Consider the following 13,187-nt stretch of genomic DNA (forward strand, 5'->3'; position numbering starts at 1 on the left):
ACATAATTAGGAAACAGAAAAATTATCTTAGACTGACAGCAGGACCCCAGGAGATAGGTAAGATCCTGACTTCAAAATCTCCTAGAGAAAAGCAGAAATTCAGGCTTGATTTAATGTTTTTTGTAAATGATGAAACTAAGGCAACTAGAATAATGGATTTCTTATTTCTGATAGAAAAGGATTTTACTATTAAGAAAATCTTTAAGAGGAAGGGAAGTGTCTATTTTGTCTGTTCTATGCCACCAGTGCTTTGTACTAACCCATGGCCAGTAGATGGCATGATCTACCAAAAGAAAATGATTGTAAAAAACGTAAACTTTCCAAAAAGCCTTAAAAGAGGACAAATATCCCTTTTTTCTCTTCTTTCAACAGTGGCCAAATATTACCATGAGATTGCTGAGATGAAAGACAGATACAAAAATTAATTGAAAAGGCACTGGGGAAGGGAGGCAGCGAGTGAAGCTCACGTAGAGCGTGGAGAGCGGCGCTGCCTGTGGAGGTCCGCTGAGACCAACAGGACTCGCTGGCTGCAGTCCCCGCTGCTGTGCATTGGGTTAGAAAAACAACTAACCTGCAACTATGAAAGACCGAAGTCGCAGCGGTACTAGCCCAAGCATCGTCAATGAAGACGTGATTACTAATGGTCATTCTCATGAAGATGATAATCCATTTGCTGAGTACACGTGGATAGAAAATGAAGAGGAAGAAGAACAACATGAGTGGTTCATTCCAGCTCGAGATCTCCCACAAACTATGGACCAAATCCAGGACCAGTTAAATGACCTTGTCATCAGTGAGAGTTCTCTGGAAGATGTTGTGCCACTCTAGAATTCACTCCCAGTCTCTGAAACATTATTTGCAGCTGTTGCTTGGTCACTGAGCTTGAGTACTATTACGAAGGGCTACTAGAGAACACTGAAATTTACAGTCAAGAGCAATCTGAATAAAAAATGAAAAGGAGTTTGCTCCTGGGGTGAACTACTAAATATTTGAGCAGATGGGGCCCTCTTTTGGTGGATGTAGCACAATTTCCACACTGTGAAGACAGTATTAGAAGACTTATTGTAAAAACTCTCCCTTGTTGTCACTGTGTTGCATTTATGCACTGCCAAAGTTTTGTTAGTCTTGCATGCTTAATAAAAGTGCTGAGATTGTTATTAAGTAAAAGGCTGTCAAATGTTTACTGAAAATAATTGGACCTTGGCTTGATGTGAAAGACAGTGAGGAAAGAAGCGCCAGTCAAGTTGTGACAAATTAGACAACCACTGAAAGAGATTTAGAAATTTGACTAAATAATTTGTTTTAATTGAGACTAAACTGGTCACTTGGTGTTAACCAACACCTGTTAATGCCTTAACTTAAAAAAAGTCAATTTTGAAAGTAAAGTTCAGACTTCAGTATCGTTACTTATTGTATTTGTCCCAGTGGAGAGAAACTTGTACTTCAAGAATAGACTTGGTAATGAAACAGCTCCACGCAAGCCAGCTGGTCTCGAGTGGCTCCTAAAGTTACAAAGTAACAAACAGATGAAAACTAGCTCCTGGTTTTTACATTCTGTTATCATGTTAGAAATGTTGAAATCCACTCCTAATTATACATCCAAGGAGGAGTGTAATTTGAAAATTACATCATCTTCCAAGTTCCCCAGCACTTCATAGCTGTGTCTATGTAAATTCTAGCATATAACACTCAAATTGAACCAAGAAAGTCTTAGCATTCTGATCTGAGTGGTGCTTTTCCCTAGGTTTGTTAATCGTCACTACACAATAGTCTACAGCACAACAACATTTTTTTAAACAAAACTAGAACAGTTTTGGCTTCTTAAACTTCATATTTGGGTAGGTTAAGCTGCCATACATGTTCAATGTGAATAGTGTTTAAGCTGAAAATATTGTAAAAAAAAATTATATTTTTTCAAAATATAAATGTTTTAAATTTATAATTAATTATTATAGTTAATTTATTTTATAATTAATTTTAGTTATTTACTTAAATTATTTATTTAATTTGATTTAATTTATTTATTTAATGTAATTTATTTAAAATAATTATTTTATAATTAAATTTATTTAAAAAATAAATGATATTAGAACTGAAAAAATTAATTGAAAACTAAGATACAAAAAATGATTGGAAACCAAATTTGTGGGAAAAAGGACTAATTAAATTTCTTTTATTTCTAAATTAGAATGTGAACGTTTTACAATTTATTTTTTGAGCTTATGGAGTACTTGTAAATTCTAGAGAGTTTAATGAAAACCAAAAAAAAAAAATCACAGATCAGTTATTCCTTAAAGGGACCATTAAATGACTAAGGACTGATTTAAAATGTAGTTTGGATTTTATTAGCTACCTTATTAATTATGAGATATGTTCAGGAGAGATTAAGTAAAATAGGAATTCATGGGAGTATTGAAATAAAAAAAATTTAGGGAACAGTATAGGAGAAATTAAATGAAAACTCTTGTGAGCTTAAATAATTCCACAACTCAGAAAATTTAAAAGAGGAAACACTTTGCTAAGTCTAAAGAAGTTTCAGCTAGCCAATCTCTAAGTCTGAAGTTTTGGGGTATCAATCTGTGAAGTTGGTTTTAATTTTAGTGCAGAATAAACGTATACTTAAAAACTGTACTTAAAGTTGGGATAAGTTTATTGCAGAAAGGAATTTTTACTATTAGAAGACAGAACAAGTAAATTTTAGACCATCTTCAGAAAGGAATATAAGTAAGCAGAATTTGTTCATTTGTCCTTTTGCTGTTTACTGCTTTTAAACAACCAACTTGAGGGCATCAAGCAAGTCCTGATTAGGGCTCCCAGATTGAAGGTGAATCCCCAAGTGATCCCAGAAAAAAAGAAAAGCTTGTTCCTAAATCAGAAAACACCTGAAGGAAAGCGAAATTTAATGCTGCTACTGCAGTTTAACTCGATTGTTTAGGTAAGTTAAAACACAGTTAAACTTGTTTTGAAATCAACTGACAAGTGAAAATAAGTTCAAATTGAATAAACAAGGTCATAGTGAGTTATGGGAAGAATTATTGAAGATGGAATTAAACAAGAATAAATACACAGACAGGCAGGCAGACAGACAGACAGACAGATAGATAGATGAATAAATTAAGTGCATGCACACCTAATAGAGGGTGTACAGATAACAAAAGATCAAACTGAAATGAGTATATGGTTGATACAAATATAAAATAACTGAAATTTTGAGAGGGAAAGGCGGAATTTGCAAGTTATTTAGAAGAAATAAACATTTTATAGGATAAAATAAGGAAACTTACAATATGAAATTTTTTTTTTCAGTTGGAAGTTTGCAAAATCACAAAATAAACAATGTTTGGGATCTCTACTAAATGGCATGATAGGTTAGGTTAGGTTAAGAAAAACACAAAATGAATGGACTTCATTTTTATTGATTTGCAAGGAAATAGAGAAAAAGTTACACCCTGTGCCATTTAGAAAAATACAGTCTCCATCAGATAATTTCAAATAGTGCAATTCCTCTTAACTCTATACAGAGTCAAAACTGTGTTTTAATAAAAATAGAAACTTTAAGTTAATAAATTATACTACAAATAAAAGTACCTTTCTCATTCAAATCCATGTTAAATATATATATATATTAAAGCATGAGGACATTGATGATATTGGACCTTGACATTTGAAATCCCAGGCAGTTGTGGAAATTGAGATTTTTAAATTATTGAATTATATTTCATTTAGGTGAATTCAAAGTTAAATCAGTATAGTAAGGGCTTCTATTAATTTATAGCCATTAGAAAATTAGCTCCTCTTTTGAAGAAAGGCAAACATAAAATTCCTAACATGGAAACTTTCTGTTTGGGAAAATATCAAAACTCTGTAAAAGAGAGAGGCAATTAGGAATTAGGATCATTCACAGTTGACAAGCATCAAAACAGAAGTTGCCTTTGAGAAAATTGCTCAGCATTTCATTTAGTGTGAATGATGAAAAATAGAGCAAAAATAGCTTACTGTACTAACATAATCTTTTATGGTAGCAATATCTGTGACATTCCTGTACCATTATAGGGCTTTGAATGATCCTTTTGGGCATTGCCAAAATAGCAGGATAAATATCTTTCCGTCATAAAAGAGGTTAACTTTCAGAAGGAGATAGATGTTTTCTTCTCCAAAGTCATCCTGCTTACTGAAATCTGTGACACCCTACAATGAGGAACTTTTTGTGGTGAGTGAGTTTGTCTACAACTTAAAAAAACTATATGATTGTAACCAATTCCAATTGTCCAAAAGCCCTGCAAAAAATTGGTATGAACTGTACATGTGTAACCACTAAAGAACCAACAAAAGGTTCACTAGAAGAATTAAGCAAGTAGAAAAAAGATAGAATAGTGTTGCATATGGAAATAAGAAAAGTGAAGAATGAGTAGAAGAGTTAAAGAAAGTTGGAATCTGCACTGACACAGCATAAATTCAGGGTTTGAAAGGAATGGATTTTGGAGTTTTGAAAAGGAAATTTCAGAAAGGATCTTAATCCCACTGAAATAGAAAAGATTTAGAAATGTTTCTTAAAATAATACCCCTTTGACAGCTTCTACACATTTCCTTTCCCCAATCAATATAATATCACTAAACAAGTAGAAATTTAACAAATACATATTAACTGATTGATAGAGAGTGGGAAAGTTGGGAGTGTCACCTTGAAATTTTTGAATATTAAGCCAACTAAAAGGTTACACAAAAAGTAGCTTAGTTATTGCCACTAGTCATTATAAATCAAAATTGATTGGATTAAAAACATTATAATTGTCGTAAATTAGAGAATCTGTTCAGTCCTTGTATGTCCAAGAGAATAGTAAATATTTACCTGTCTCCCGGGGGTTGTTGGGAGAAACACAGTTGTGAAGTGCTTAACACAGTACTTGCCTGTGTAAAAGACGAGCACTGTAATATTCAGACGTCGTGGGAATACAATTGAAGAAGATACATTTACAGGTGCTTTTTTCTAATCAGCATGGTATGCAAAAAAATTGAGAAATTATAGTCCAAACATTTTAAAATATTACTAAAAACAGTCTTAAGCAACTTTCCAGATATAGAAAAAGCCTAGCGCATGGTAGGCACTATATAAACTACTATGATTAATGTGACAATGCCAGGGGCAATAATATCAATGACTTTCTATGAACTAATAAGTTTGAAATGTATTTAAATTACTATGACCTGATCGCTGAAGTTTTAAGTACAAAATGGCTAAGAGAAGCTGTTAAAACAAGTTTCTTCCTCATCAATCTGAATATTGCTGCATTATAAACGTATCTGTTATGTGATTAGTAGAGTATGCTTTGTTTTTTAAAAAACTAGAAAGTAATAATAACAGTAAATGACTTACTTTTGGGAGAAAAGCATGACAAAATCCACTTAGATCTTTGTGAGGTTCATTGGGATGCGCCCTGCTGACTGAGTGTTGTGAAACTCTGCAGCACTGCCACTTGAGCAACTAGGGCCCTTCCCACCGAAAGTGGAGAAATAAAACTTTTGAATAATAAGTGGGTATCATTCGGGAGCACTTGGAAACTCATGTAATTGTAACTTTCGATGCTATTATTTTGAACCAACTATTCACTGTGTATGAACTTGTGGTAAAGAAATGGAAACAGTCATACAAAGGCTAAACAGATCTCTTGGGTTAAAGTGACTGTGGAAGGTAAGCCACTCCTCCACAGAACTTCCATCACCAGGCAAAGTTTTTTAGATCATAAGGTGAGGGGTCACTGTGGCACACAAAAGATAATAGATTCAATTAAGCAAGGGTGGGTTACTCTAGATACGATCCCAGTGGCAACTAGCACAATAATTCAACTTGTGTGACTTTTTAATTAGCTTGCATTTCAAGTCACATCCACTGGTGGCTGTCTGCTAGCTCTTTGAGCACTTACAGAAATATATATATATTTATATATGTATATATGTAGGTATATATATGTATATATATATAAATATATATTATATATATATATGGGTATGTATGATCGTGCCCAAGTCAGTTCTTGACTAAGGTTGAACTATTCTTTAGTTCTAAAGCCATAACTTCCTCTGATTTCACAGCTTTCACCAAGGAAATTGCTCCTAGATATGACCCACTTGTCTGTATGGACTCTGATGGGGGTCTCATCTCATTGTATTCTGGAAATGACCTGTTAGTCTCCCTTTGGCTTTATCTGCAGACCAAGGCAGAGAATGATGGTTGTGAGAAGATGAAATTTGTAATGATAGTTGTGAATAGATGGAATCTGTGGATAGATGAAAAATTCTAAGTGAAATTTCAAGGCTACTATATGAGAAAAATAACAATTATATAGCCCTAAACTGCCATTAGTGAAATTTTGCTCTTTGAGGAAGAGTCTCTAGGGACTTCAGCTTGGTGCTATTCTAAATCTTGAATCCAGGTATAAATGTCTGACTCCTCATAAGGCTACTGGTTCATCATTCAGGGGAAATGCCATGTGCCTCTGCAGTCTGAGGATGACCTTGCAAATATGAAGGTATTATTCTCTTGATCCATCCTCTCCTTGGTAAACAAGACATTTTCCCACCTGGTTATTCTGAGTCTGTCATACTATTGGCTGCCTATGACTCATACCTGAAATCAAACAGAACTAATGCTGTTATGTCCCTGCCTTTCTGCTCCCATAGCAAATTCCATTGATAAGGGCAAGTATAAAAGAAGATGAGTGAGAGACAGACAGATACTCAGAGGCAGAGACCCTGAGAGAAGACAAGAGGGTCCAGAAAACAACCATGGGATACATGGTGTAAAAACATTGATTGAGGGAAGCAGGGAGGGACCAGAGAGTCATAGAGAGGTAGATTTGAACTCGATGTCAGGAAAATCCTTAGAACTATCAGAAGTAGAATGAGTTGCTTAGGGAAGTAAGTGGTGGGTTCCCTCCCACTGGAAATATTCAAGAAAGGCTTGTCGACTACTTGTCTGGGATATAAAATTACACAAAGAATATCTGAGCTCTTATCTGGCTTTTGAAGGTAATGTCAGTCTCTGCCATCCCTGTAAGATAGACAAAGGTTTTATATGTATGTGTGTGTACATATATACACATACAGGTATACACACATGTATGTATGTATATACACACATACACATGCATACATATATCCCAAAGTCTTATAAATCTGCTTGTTTTAAAAGAAAACTGAGGGGTGGAACTCTCCCCACCCTATCCCCACATACACATCAAGCCAGATAATCTAGAAATGAGCAGTTTCATCACCGAAGGCAGAATAGTACTTGAAAACTAAGAATTCACAGGAGACAATATCTAAAGACAAAGACAGCAAGCAACTCACTATTTGTCATTGTCGTTGTTCAGTTATTGCAGTTGTGTCTGATTCTTTGTGAGCCCATTAAGGGTTTTCTTGGCGAAGCTACTGAAGTGGTTTACCATTTCCTTTTCCAGCTCATTTTACAGATGAGGAACCGAAGCAAATAGGGTTAACTGACTTGCCCAGGGTCACACAGCTAATAAGTGGATTTGAGGCTGAATGAGGCTGGATTTGAACTTGAGAAGAGGGGTCTTCCAAACTCCAGGCCAGATACTCTATCAACTGTGCCACCTAGCTGCTCTAGGCAAGGCTGGCCTTGCTCCTTTACAAAAATGGAGGGACCAAGAGGAACTTACCAATAGAAGCAGATGGGCCTGTGGAGGGAGATTGCATATTGAGCAGGCCTCAAGGCTGGTAGGATGCTTCAAGGAAAGGAGCCCCAGATGCTGAGACATGTTCCAGGATGAGACAGTAGAAGAGACATGCTTTTGAGGTGCAGAAGGTCAGGAATAGGGCCAGGAGGGGAATTTACAGATCAGGGGACAAGAGATTTGGGAATGGCAGAGTGGGTTCCTTCTAGGCCCCTGTAATTATGCTTCACAGGCAAACACCTATTTTACCTACATGAAAGATCAGCTTTGTGGACAATTTTCACTAATTCATATTTCAGGATCCTTCTAATGTCAATGCACTTTGTTTCTCAGGAAATGAGTAATTCACCAGCTCACTCTGTCTTCCACATACCTGCAGGAATAACCATACCAGGTCAAAGAATATACTAGAGACTGGTGGCTCATGAGAAGCCTGTGGGTTCTGCCTCATAAAACTTCCATCTGAGCCCTGAACCATCCTTCCTTTTCATCCCAGACCCTGAGATTATGGTGTGTGTGTGTGTGTGCTTTCTTCCCTCCCTTGACCAGTTCCAGTGAGTGCCTGTCAGGAACTCTCCTCACCCCTTCTTCCTTTTTTTACAATTCTACTTGTACACTCAGATGACTCAAGATAAATTTTCACTAACCTCCTCTTACTTTCACTCAGTAAATATTTCTCTTTCCCTCCCTTTCCATTCTTTTTAAAATATCATTGAGATAAAGGAGAATCCCCAAGTATTCTGTTAGGAAGGCACCTTCTATCACCCCGATTAGGTGGTTTGACTAGGATTCAGACTGTAAGCAGTTTATCCTTGTTTCTTCCTGTATGATTTTCATTCATGTTTATTTTTTTCTATTACTCCTTTTCATTTTTAATTAATTTATTTTAAACTTAAATACTAAAATTTAAATACACAATAAGGAAAAAGAAACATTAAAAACTTAAATATTGCAACAAATACAAAATAAGAAAAAAAACATTGCCATGTGCACAGCAGAGTGTGAGAGGATTCAAAATATATAACATTTTCATTTCAAGAAAGCATATATGATAAATACTACACATTGTGTTCAGAGCTGTTCATCTTTGCTTCCTTGTAAGTTTTCTTTTGTTCTCTGCTGTATTTTTTACTTCTTTTTTTTCCCCTCTTCCTCCCTCCACCTGCAAGAAGGCTACAATTAAGCACAGGTACATAAATATATTTAACATATTCTTATATAATATAATAATTTATAAATATATACTTATATATACATATACAAACATACACATGTACACACAAACATATATACATGCATATACACATACATACATCCACTCACACATACATATATTTAAATATCTATAATCATAATCATATATAGACATATACATTCATATGCATCTATATAAGACCATACTTATTTGTTCTCTGTTTCTCTGAGGGGCATAACCTCTACCTTCATAAGTCTGAGTCTTTCCAAATTTTTCTAATGCCACCAATTCTTCATTTCCTACCACAGCAATATTCCAACCTTATACTGTCTAGTTATTTTTAATAATATAAAACAATTCTTGATTAATATGATTGACACATAGTGTAGTTTCCCTATTTTTCTCTTTTGATTAAATCTATTTTGGTTTTAACTTTGTTTGAGATTATGATAACTACACCTGTTCTTTTTTTTTGGTAAATAGTATTTTATTTTCTTCATTTTCATGTAAAAATAGGTATTAATATTCATCTTTATAAGATTTTGAGTTACAAATTTTCCTCCCTCCGTTCCCTTCTCCCCAAGACAGCAAACAATCTGAAATAGGTTATACATGTGCAAGCATATTAAACTTATTTCCATAATAGGCATGTTGTAAAAGGAGAATCAGAACAAAAGAGGAAAACCACAAGAAAGAAAAAAAAAAGCAAAAATATGCTTCTATCTGCATTCAGACTCCATAGTTCTTTTTCTGGATGTGGATAGCATTTTCCATCTTGAGTCTTTTGGAATTGTATTGAGAAGAGTTGGTCAAGAGTTGTTCTATCAAAGTTGGTCATTGCACAGTGTCGCTGTTGCTGTGTATAATGTTCTACTTTTGCTCACTTCACTCAGCATCAGTGCATGGAAGTCTTTCCAGATTTTTCTGAAGTCCACCAGCTCATCATTTCTTATAGCACAATAGTATTCTATTACATTCATATACTACAACTTGTTCAGCCATTCCCAAATGGATAGGCATTCTCTCAATTTCTTAGTTTGCCACTACACAAAGACCTGCTATAAATATGTTTTTACATATAAGTCCTTTTCCTTTTTGTATGATCTCTTTCCGATACAGACCTTGTAGTGGTATTGCTGGATCAAAGGGTATGCACAGCTTTATAACCTTTTAGGCATAGTTCCAAAATTGCTCTCCAGAATGGTTGAATCAATTCACAATCCACCAACAATGCATTAGTGTCCCAATTTTCTCACATCTTCTCCAATATTTATCATTTTCCTTTTCTGTCATACTAGCCAATCTGATAGGTGTGAAGTGGCTTCTATCACTGTTTGATTTCTTGAAATACTGTTTCTATGGTCTTTTTGGTCATAATTTTCAGGCTGTCCTAGGATTCTTAAATTTTCACTCTTCAGTCTGTTTTCTAGGTCAGTTTTTTTAACTATAAGAGGCATAATTTCTTTTTTTAAAAATTAAGTTTTCATTATTTTCTCTATATTACATCACCATAGTTATTTCAAATATTCCTTCCCTTCCCACTCCCAGACATCCATTCCATATTTCCAATAATATTTTCTTAGAGAAAAAAACTCAATGCAACTAAGAAATATGTTGAAAAAGTCTGAAAATGTGCAATATCTAACACATGTAGACCTCTCATCTCCACAAAACGGTAGGCTATGGTGTTCTTCACTTGAATCACATTTGGTCTTTATAATTTTGTTGCATTTTGGTTTTCTTTCCATTTACATTGTTGTGGCTACGGTGTGTAGTGTTATCTTGGCTCTGTTTATATTACTCTGCATGCGTTTATATAGATCTTTCCTTGCTCTTCCATATTCATCTTGTACATCACTTCTTACAGCACAATAATATTCCATTACATTCATATACCACAATTTGTTTAGCCATTCCCTGTTAGCCAGCCATAGGCACCTATTTGTTCCCGACTTTTAGGTTTTACAGCAAGTCCTTGCTATAAATATTTTGAACTATATTGGTCCTTTCTTCTTAAGATTCATTTCCTTGGAATGCAATCCCAATAATGGAGTCTCTGGTTAAAAGTATATAGACACTTTAGTCACTTTATTTCTATAATTTCAAATGCCACTCACAACAATGTATCAGCGTGCCTATCCTTCCACAAGTCCTCTAGCATTTATTGTTGCCACTTACTGTCATTTTCTCCAATTTGCAAGACGTGGTCTAAAACCTCAGATTTGTTTTGATTTGCGTCTGAGAATTATGAGAGCAGAATGTATGACCTGCATAGTAAAAGTAATGAGCAGAATTGATCAGCTGCAATGGTAGGTCTCACCAAGGAAACAAAAGAGAATAATCGATTTGGAGTGCAAATACATAGAAGTGAATGACAATCTAAAAGAAGAAAAGCAAAGATAGTAACAATAAAAGAAAATATACTCACAATACAAGAAAAACATCTTGAAGCTAGGCAAAATAGAGACAACTTAAAGATAAGAGGTTTCCCAGAGGAAAAACTTTGGCACCATAATACAAGCAATAATATAAGAAAACTGCCCAGACTTTCAAACACAGTAAATGAAATGCCATTTGAAAAAAAAATCACATAGATCACCTCTAGAAAAGAAAAAACAAAAACAAAAACCAAGGCTGCGTACTCCAAGACACGTATTGATATCATTTAAGAATTCAATTGAGAAACAACCAGTTCTATAAGCAATCAGGAATAAGAACATTAAATATTTGAATAACACGAGATTATATTATGTTTTGTAGAGCAAAAGAGATCAGGATGCAGCCCAGGGAGACCTATCCTGCAAATCTGAGCTTAAGTAAAAATGAAAAAGATTACCATTCAATAACAAAGAAGTATTCAAAACATTCTTAGAAAGAAAATCAGATCTGAAGATATCATGTGTATCTGAAACACAATAGACATCAGAAATGCAGGAGAGGTGAATAAAAACAGCCTACAAGGAGAGCAACAGAGTGGCAACAGAGAGAAACTTCTTTTGAAATGTACAAGAGGAGACAGGGGTGAAGGTGTAATATAGATAGAGGTCACATTGAAGAGGCAGACCTGGTGCATTTTGGACAGACGCTAATGACATATCATATAATTATTATAATTATAATATTATTCTATTATATATTATATTGATATATTATGTAATTATCATATTGTATATTATATAATGACATATCTGCCTATGGGTGAATCACTGGTTTTCATGGGACTCCATTGTAAAATCGGGTGGTGAATGAAAGGAGGAGGAGTAGAGCAAGAGAGGGAAGTGTGTGATGTTTGTGGTTCCTTTGAGAGTTAGTAAAAAGGGGAAGGGGATTCAGGAAGAGAAGTGCCTTCAGGGCAATGGGTGAGGAAGAGGAGGGAAGGATTTAAAAGAGGAAGAGGGAAGGAAAGAGACCTTATTTTGGCAGGGGGGGTCTATTTTACTAACTGAGAGGGGAAAGAATTTAAAAAAAAAAAAACAGAAAAAAGCAAGGAAGAAAAAGGAGCTATTAACTAAACTTCTAAGAGAAAGGGGAAACTAAAGGTGATGATTGGGGTGAGGATAAGAGAGCCATTTGTTCCATGTGAAAAATAATAAGCTAAAGTAATTCAAGGAACATAGTACTGTGTTTATAGCCAAACAATTTTACCAACAAATAAACAAGCATTTATTAAGTGCCTGCTATGTGCCAGGGGATTTTTATAAATGGCAAAAGAAAAATCTCTGGTCTCAGAGAGCTTACAAAGAGGAGCATATGATCCACTACAGGAGCTTAGGCTAAAGAGGAAATTTACAATCTAGTGGTCAGGTCAATAAACATTTATTAAGTTCCTACTAAGTGCCACACCCTGTACTAAGCACTAGGGATGCAAAGAAAAGAAAAAGACAATTCTTTTTTTTTTTCTCAAGGACCTCATATTCTAATATATGGCAATATAAGGCAATATACAAACAGCTAAATAGAAACACACTATATTACAGGATAAATTGGAAATGGTCATGAAAACAAAGGCACTAGACCTAAGAAGGCTCATGAAAGGCTTCACATAGAAGGGGGAATGTTAACTGGGACTTGAAAGTCAGGAAAACCAAGGAGAGATGAACAAGGAGAGTATTGCAGGGAAAAGGGAGAGCCCATGAAAATAGACAGAATCAGGAGACTGAGGATCTTCTTCCAGCAAGGAAGCCAGTATCACTGGATCACAGACTGCCTGGAGGGAAAGTGTAGGGTGTAGGAAGAGAGCCGAGATGGGGGCAGGGTGTATTGGAGTTTGAATGCTAAACAGAGGATTTTCTATTTGA

At 35.0% G+C, this 13,187-nt stretch overlaps 1 pseudogene; it reads left to right on the forward strand.

Moving 5' to 3' along the window:
- Positions 1–579: 579 nt before the first annotated feature.
- LOC140516247 (E3 SUMO-protein ligase KIAA1586-like) overlaps positions 580–13,187 on the forward strand; it is a 117,542-nt pseudogene continuing 104,934 nt past the window's right edge.

The sequence above is a fragment of the Notamacropus eugenii genome, chromosome X, assembly GCF_028372415.1.
Source record: "Notamacropus eugenii isolate mMacEug1 chromosome X, mMacEug1.pri_v2, whole genome shotgun sequence".
In the NCBI taxonomy this organism is placed as follows: domain Eukaryota; kingdom Metazoa; phylum Chordata; class Mammalia; order Diprotodontia; family Macropodidae; genus Notamacropus; species Notamacropus eugenii.